The sequence below is a fragment of the Periplaneta americana genome, chromosome 15, assembly GCF_040183065.1.
Source record: "Periplaneta americana isolate PAMFEO1 chromosome 15, P.americana_PAMFEO1_priV1, whole genome shotgun sequence".
Classification (NCBI taxonomy): domain Eukaryota; kingdom Metazoa; phylum Arthropoda; class Insecta; order Blattodea; family Blattidae; genus Periplaneta; species Periplaneta americana.
In genome coordinates, this window is record NC_091131.1 from 112344528 (window position 1) to 112352853 (window position 8326).

Sequence of the window (8326 nt, forward strand, 5' to 3'; positions counted from 1 at the left end):
GCGCGCTGGTTCGAGTCCTCATGGGAGAAGAAATTTTCTCATGAAATTTGGGCAGTGTATGGGACCAGTGCCCCACCCAGCATTGTGATGCAGTTGGGGAGCTACGATAGGAAGCGAAATCCAGTTGCGAAAGCCAGCTATAATGGCTTGGGGTTGTTGTGCTAACCACACGATACCTCCATTCTGGCTGGATGATCGTCCATCTCTACTTCGGCATGTGGTTGTGAGGCCAGCAGCTGGCTGGTCGGTGTGGGCCCTTCATGGGCTGTAGTGCCACAGATTATTATTATTATTATTATTATTATTATCATCAATGATTTCGAAATAAAATCGCTTAAAAATAATCTTGCTTTGACTCAATGTTCAGTCTCCTCCTTTTTATTTCAATCACCTCTTCATCTTCCACAGTACCATGAATAGAAGACCATTGCTTCAAAATTCTCTCTTTCATTTTGCGGCTGCTGTTGAAATTCTGTAATTTTAGTACAAAATATCAACATTTTAGACTGGAGTATACTGAACAAAACATCCGGAAAAGCAAGTAGGTTAGGAACCTTTATTAAAAAAATGTTCTGAAAATCCTTGAGGAAGCTAGAAAATTCATTTGCAGTCATTTCAGTTATATGATCGAAGTTTCCACTTTCCTTAACATGTTCAAAGAACATTATCAATGCTTCTATGTTCTCACTGACTATGGATAAGTCTAGACGTAAAATTCCATTGAGTATTAAACAATGATAGTAGCTTTCGGGACATGAATGCTGAAAGCTCATGTAACCTCTTAGAAGAATGAGAAAAAAATGTAAGCTGTGATTTAAGAGTGGAAAAAAAATACTTTTAGGTCCTTATTACATTGTAATAATTGTTGAAGTACCAGGTTCATAACATGAGCATAGCAGTGTGTAAAGAGAGCTTTAGGATATTTTTCCAAAACTTTGCTTTGAAATCCTTGAGATGGCTACTCATCATGGTGCGCTGTTGTATGTTTGAGGGACTAGTTTATCCCCACAGTTATATTGTTCCATTATTTCATTGACATGATTAAAAAGAACTGCTACAGTTCTGTCAGTGCTCATGTCATGAAACCCAAGAAACTGTTCTACTACTTTTTTCTGTGAAACTGAAAAAAACGAAATACAGTTAATAACTGGGATTTATTGTTTATATCTGATGTTTCATCAAGCATAATAACCACAAAATCTGTATTCTGAATTTCATTGTAAATTTCATCTCTAAAACATGTCTTAAAATATTACTTGTTATTCCATCTTCCCCTAGTGCTTTCTTGTCATCCATTCTATCAATTACATCTCGTATCTTCTCTTCAATGAATAATATGTCGTCATAAGTGCTCGGGGGCTGATTTGTTGTTAATCTGATGTGTCTGTGGTACTTATTATCACGTTCTTCATCATCATCTTGGGTAAACTGGTTCATCATGTGGTTCATTGTGTCAGCTAGACCCTTTGTATAAGTGCCATCACCTTTCCTTAGGGTTGAGAGTGTGCAACTGTTTCTGATCTTGCCAGATGCTATCTTATACACTGCATTCCTTGGGTTGGTGGTTGTGGTGATGCTGCAGTACTCTTTCCAGGATTTGATTTTTTCCTGTTGAATGGTGGTTTGATATCCTCTTTTTGCTTCCTCGTAGAATGATTTCCTATGTTGGCACAGAGCATCATCACCTCTTGTCCTTTGGTATCTTCTTCTTTGGGCGTTAACCATTTTTCTCATAATTGTCAATTCAGTGGGACTGATTTGGAACCATTTTCTCATAATTGTCAATTCAGTGGGACTGATTTGGTTCCGGCTGCCCTCGTGGCAGATGTGAGAGTTCTAAATGAGTTCTTGCAGACTGTAGAGATAATGACTTGAAATTGACTTGCCATTTCTTTGATGTCTGACCGTTTGGAAACAAGGTCATGTATTTTTTGGTTGAGCTGATTTATATCGTTTTCCTCTCTGTTGAATTGTTGAGATTTTCTTTGGAGTGCTTGAAGTCATCATGTTTTACTCTGTACCTTATGCCTTGGTGATTGTTGAAATCACTATTATATTGTTGTTTTCCTATGGTGAAGCTTATAATCTTGTGATCTGAGCAACTCTCCTCGTTTAAATACTTACAATTCCTTGAGTGATTAATGTTAGGTCGATATTGCTGGATCCTCTACTGTACAGGACTGGTAACTGTGTCCACGGTCTTGTTGGTGAGGAAAAGGTTTTCTGAGGGAAGCGAAGAGGAAGGGGGGAGTTGAGCTTATTGGTAAACGTACTATTACACATGCAAGAAACATTTCCTCTTACCTTGTCTTCGCGTAGACTTGCAGTGGGATGCAGACGGAGTCGCGTTTCACACGGATTCTTCAGAAGATGAATTGCCATTTTCACTATCGCTGCCCCCGGCTTCACTATCACTATCAATGTTCAAGTTGATTGATATTAGGTCAATTACATCTGGAACTACTCCGTCCTTTTCCCAATATTCTGCTTCTAAATTGGCGACGTGGTGGCAGAAACCTGCCCAATCTTGCCGTGTTACCTCCTGTATTGCGTTCTTCGTAGTTTCTCGCAGCTTTGTTAAAGACAAATCTGCTGTAACATTCGTGTCCCTTACAATTCTCTTGATTTTCGACCATGCGAGTTCGATGGCATTTAAATCACACATATATGGAGGAAGACGTATCACAACATGTCCACTACCTGACAACATGTTATCTATTCTATACGTCTTCTCCTTTGGTTTCAGTGGAAGAATCAGTTTATAAAGGTCGTTCTTACGCATTGTCTCATTGCACTCGACTCCTTTCTTTCGCTGCCACTCTATCATGTCTCCTTTGAGGGCATAGGGTGATGGCGCTTTATCAATCTGAAGACAATGGTATGGTGCATTGTCTAAAACGACAACAGAATTTGGTTGAAGATTTGGCATGAGTTGATTAACTACCCACTTTTGAAAATTGACGCTATTCATTTGCCCATGGTAATCTCTTGTTGTAGAGCCAGCTTTGTATATTAGTTCTGCACCAGCAAGAAAACCACTTGCGCCCCCAGCATGTATGATCAGTCTGTTCCCCAAATTCATATTGTCCTGAACTCCCATTACGTCATCACTTTGCCAACATCTTCGGTGAGTTAGATTGCTATCAACCCATGTCTCGTCTACGTACACAATTTCACGTCCTTCTTCTCGATACTTCTTCATTTTACGCAGATAGTTTGCCCTCCAATCAATAATATCCGGTCTTTCTACCAAGCCTTTTTCGTTTTGACTGACATTTCCTCCATCTAAACCCTATGCTTTTCACGACTCTGTTTAGTGATTTTCTGCCCTAAGGAAAATTGATTTTTTCTTTAATTACCATCAAAAGTTTAGATATTGTCGGCACTCTCTTTTCTTGAATATAAAAGTCTTGTATTGTATTTCTTATAACACACTTGTCGAAGTCGTCTACATGCAGTATATTACGAGATACTATTCGTCTCTTCTTTTCTGGCGATTTCAGAAGTCTATCCGGACTGTTTTCTTTAATAATCTTATGTTCCTTCCTAATCTTCTTTATTGTACTACATCTCACTCCAGTGTATTCGGTCGCTCTTTCAGTTGATTTATTTAAGGGAATCCTCAAATGTTTTTGCACTCTTACCTCATCGCACTTCTTTATGATGTTAGCTATTATTTCTCTTGCTTCACTATGAATAGTTGTGTTTGCCTTTCTATTAGCCATACTAAACGAAAGTGTTTAAGACTATCGTTCTTGCTAATATCACTGCTCTATCATCTCGCACTATTATTCCTATACTATAGCTATACACATCCTATACTATTTTATCATTGCACTAGACTATACTAATCCTATACTAAATATACGTACTACACTGAATTACACAGATTTACTGTAATTACTGTATAAGGAAGTTCTGAATTGAACTCAAGTTGACTGCACTCTCGCAATATATATTCAGAACTGGTAGTTGTCTGTCAATGTCATAGCAAAGCCACACCATCCCGAACCTTTAGTATCTACCCTCTTCCCCGTGGTTGCGGCAGACCCCTCTCACACGGACACAGTTACCTGTCCTCCACAGTACTGGACTGAAATGTCGGCGATCCAGTGCCTTCATTCATAACATATAACTAACTGATTTCCTATAAGGAATTCTTCCAGTATTTTGCCTTTTTTGTTGGTTAGAATATCATGCCAGAGTTGTGCTCTCGAATTGTTGTCCATAGCTATACCTTTTCCTTTTGCGTGATCCAGTATCTTATTTTGTGTGTGTGTGTGAGATACTTTCTTTTTGAAACCTTCAATATTGAAGGTTGCAATGCTGAGAGGGGTGAGGTACCTCTACTTCTTCCCCTGACCTACTTGTGACGCCGTGGAGCTCCTCAAGTTCCTCCGTAGGGGTGTGACATCTGCCCTCTCCTCGGCTGGCTGCTGTCCATGCTCCTCTCACCAATGCTCCGACGTAGTTGACATCAAAGCCACGACCTTCAGGCTGGTGCTAGGCAGCTTGACCTCCCTTGTCTGTAGGCTTGCCTGCCGCTTCTCCCCTCTGCTGCGCTCCAAGGTGGTCGCCTTTGTCGCCGCATTTTTCGGACTGCCACTGGGCTGCTTGTCTTCCCTCTTCTGGTCTGCGGTGTTTGTTTTTGAGGCGTTTCCGACCAGAGGCCTGCAAGAGAGCGAGCGCGGGATATCGTTATCAGTCCAGGAAGGCACTGACGGAATGAATAACGACCATCTACGAATATTTCCGATAAATCACGAAGTAAGGCAACACACCGAGCGATCGGGTCTGAGGACGAGCGCTCGGTGTTCATGAGTGCTCTTCCGGTAGCAGTAAGCAGTAGGTGAATTGTAGGCTTGTCTAATCAGTACGTTTCATCAAAACGAATGTTGAAGATGATTCAGTAGTATCGACGTCGATCTCAAGCAGAGGCTCGGACACCGTCTCTGTTGATGGTAAAAAATTACAAGACACGATGTCAAAAGTATATGCCGAAAATAAAGTTAAATCAGCAGTCAGAGTAGTGGAAAAAAAGGGAAAGCAGTTACTAGCTCTGCTTGGACTAAATTCGGAGAAGTAAGGGATAAGAATACCTTAAAGTACATAGGATTGTCCACACCTATGGAGTAACGGTCAGCGAGAAACCAGGTGGCCCGGGTTCGAATCCCGGTCGGGGCAAGTTACCTGGTTAACGCTTTTTCCGGCGTTTTCCCTCAACCCAGTACGAGCAAATGCTGGGTAACTTTCGGTGCTGGACCCCAGACTCATTTCACCGGCATTATCACCTTCATTTCATTCAGACGCTAAGTAACCTAAGCTGTTGATAAAGCGTCGTAAAATAACCTACTAAAATAAAAAATAAAAATATTCCCAAGTTAATATGAGTAAAGTTCATATTACTTCGAGATGAAACAAAATATATCGCTACTAGTTTATTATTTGCATTTCATACTTTGATAGACATTTTTAGTTATCACGTATTAAATGTAATTTCTCGGTTTTATATACATTTTATAGTAATATAACCAAACATTTCATTTGCATTTGCAATATTATTACGATTAAATTTGTGTCTCAGTTTGTTTTTGAAGTTAAATATTAAACTGAGTAGGAATGAAATATATTTATACAGAAAATAATTTCAGGCTCTTTCAATCTAAACAAAGAAAAATGTGTAATTAATTAAATTTCCACTAAAATATATAATTGTTGAAAACAATCGAATGATTTCTATGATTATTCCATTGTAGGATTAAATCATTCGAATGCATGAATGAATTGTTCAATAACATTGCAGTATGTTGATTAGTCATTCTATACGTAGGCCTATAGGCTGAGAGCAGCGCTCTTTTTTCTTATCGCCATGTAGGTCAGGTGTTTAATTTAATGAAGATCAGGGTCAGATACTGGGGCTGTTAGAAGAGTCAGTACGCAACAACCACACAGAACATTCGAAGCTTATCATTCTATTTTTGCGTCATATGATTCTGAACTCGAAGCTCTTATCATTATCTTAAAATGGAACATATTCTGTTATGCAAGTACATATTTTGTATAACTTCATACGGCTTGTTGTGGTGGTAAGCAAAATCAATGAATAATCGAGTGATATTGTGAATATTTCTATTATATCGAATGGTTTTGATAATCAAATGAATTCATTCGATTTTTACTAATGCTGCACTACGTAGTACTGTAGCAACTGCTTCGCGTACAGTGGTTGAAGCGAGCGCTCGTTCCGACAGGGGAGCGATCCCCCGGGCGAGCTCGAGCGAGCGCAGGCCAAACCCGAGCACGAGCGATTACACACGAAGCGCATTCGGTAAAACCGATCTCAGATATCGTTAAGCATCGCTCTCTTGCAGGTCTCTGTTTCCGACACTAACAGTTGGGCTGTTTTCCTTCTCATTGTTCTCCAACCCTGGATTTCTCTCTTCTGACGCCACCACGGTATCCTCTGGGCTGACCTCTACATTCCTCTCTCCTGACTTTGCCCCATCTTCCTCCAAGCTGTCCACTGTCTCCAGTTCGAATCTGGACCACAGCCTGCCATTAATGACGAGCTTGTTGTATTGGATGACAGCATGGCATCCCTGACGCCAGACCTTGAACATATGGAATTTGAGAAATTCCCTCTCTCATCTAACCCGCTCACTGAAATCCTCAGTTATGTACACGCCACTCACACGTAGGACAGCCTATTCTACTTTGCTTAAATCTACTATTTACAACTTATCAACATCTACGCTATTTTAAATACCATGTTTGTGAGTACACTATTTAACAAAATATCCTATTTTCCTTAAATTTACTATTTACAGAGTGTAAAAATTAATAGTTTCTGTTAACTTTTGGAATGATTTTGTATAGTTACTTACAAAGTCACAATTGTTCATTGGCCAGTAGCTGCCAGCTTTATTCACACTATTTCTGAGAATCAATCTTTGTTTACTTAGTAATTAACATTCCCAAGGCAGGTGATCAACAGTTTGTGAACTCAGTTTAAAAGGACATAATGGATCGTCCATGATCTTAAATCTATGAAAATATGATCTTAGTTTTTTTAAATAATCTATCCTGTACACTTGTCAATTCACCCTTGGTTCAGGCATCCCATTTGCTTTACCATAATGTACACCTTTCTCTTTCAATTCACTTTTCACTGCACTTTTGGGGAACTTGGAGTAGGAGATGTCGACCTCATTGTTGCTGGCTGCTTCCTTTGCCAGCTGATCAGCAAGCTCATTCCCAAAGCTCCCAGCATGTGCCTTCATCCAGGTGAAGTGAATGGTCCTGTTAGCTTTTTCCAGTATTCTTATTTATTCTCTAATGTGTTCTATCAGGCACAGGCTAACTGAAAGGTGTTCCAACAACCAGGCTCAACAGCTCGGCTCAGCCTGGTTATTGGAACACCTTTCAGCTAGCTTGTAATGCAATTGATGAGTAAGATGTTTGTTGATAAATAGTACACAAAGAGCTTCATAAGAAGTTGTTCGGAAAGCTTTAGTGATATGTATGTATGTATGTATGTATGCATGCATGCATGGATGCATGGATGCATGTATGTATGTATGTATGTATGTATGTATGTATGTATGTATGTATGTATGTATGTATGTATGCATGTATGTATGTATTTTTTACCATTTACTTACTACATGCTGCATTACAGGAAATGTAATACTACATGCATATACATTATATTCTAATATTAGTTTAAGTCCACATTATGATACAATATTTTCATTATTTCTTTTCTTGCTACTTATGCATTCTTATTTGTTTGCAGTATGTCAAAGTTTATTTTGCTCATAAACTTTTAGAAATATTTCAGGTTTTTGTCCGTAAGTTCTTTTACCTCCATTGGCCAGCGACCATGTACCTTTAATACACTTCTATGAAATTCGTTTCTTTCAGAATTTAACAATTCACACTCCCAAAGGATATGGTCTTCTGTCTCAGAAGTATGTCTGAGCTCATGTATTGGCCAGGAACATAGTGGAAAGAACTGTCGGTGTATGGAAAAAGAGATTTTTCCTGCCTTGCATTATGTGAACAAAGCTATGGATCCACCAGTTGATCCACCAGCAGATGTTGACATAACAGGGAACAGATGGTGTCAGCTGATAATCGATAACCATTTCACAAGGTAGAATTACATGGTTAGGTCAAGATAGAACTTTATTGAATATTTATAGTACATACATATTTATCAGACACTTATTAACATGTGATTGACTAATTTCTTGCATGCCATTCGAGTAGTTCATAGCCTTTCTTTAAAATGTCTTTTTCAATTAAACAAATTTCCAACAACGAC

The 8326-nt window shown here is 39.1% G+C and overlaps 1 long non-coding RNA gene across 3 annotated transcripts in view; it reads left to right on the plus strand.

Annotated features, from left to right (window-relative positions):
* LOC138715266 (uncharacterized) overlaps nucleotides 1-8326 on the plus strand; it is a 436977-nt gene that overhangs the window by 145595 nt on the left and 283056 nt on the right. Inside the window, exon 4 of one of the 3 annotated variants that reach the window (XR_011336205.1) lies at nucleotides 7924-8155. The exons of the other annotated variants lie outside the window; for them this stretch is intronic. This is a non-coding gene — a long non-coding RNA (uncharacterized lncRNA). The remainder of the gene's footprint in view (nucleotides 1-7923; nucleotides 8156-8326) is intronic. 3 annotated transcript variants of the gene reach the window in all.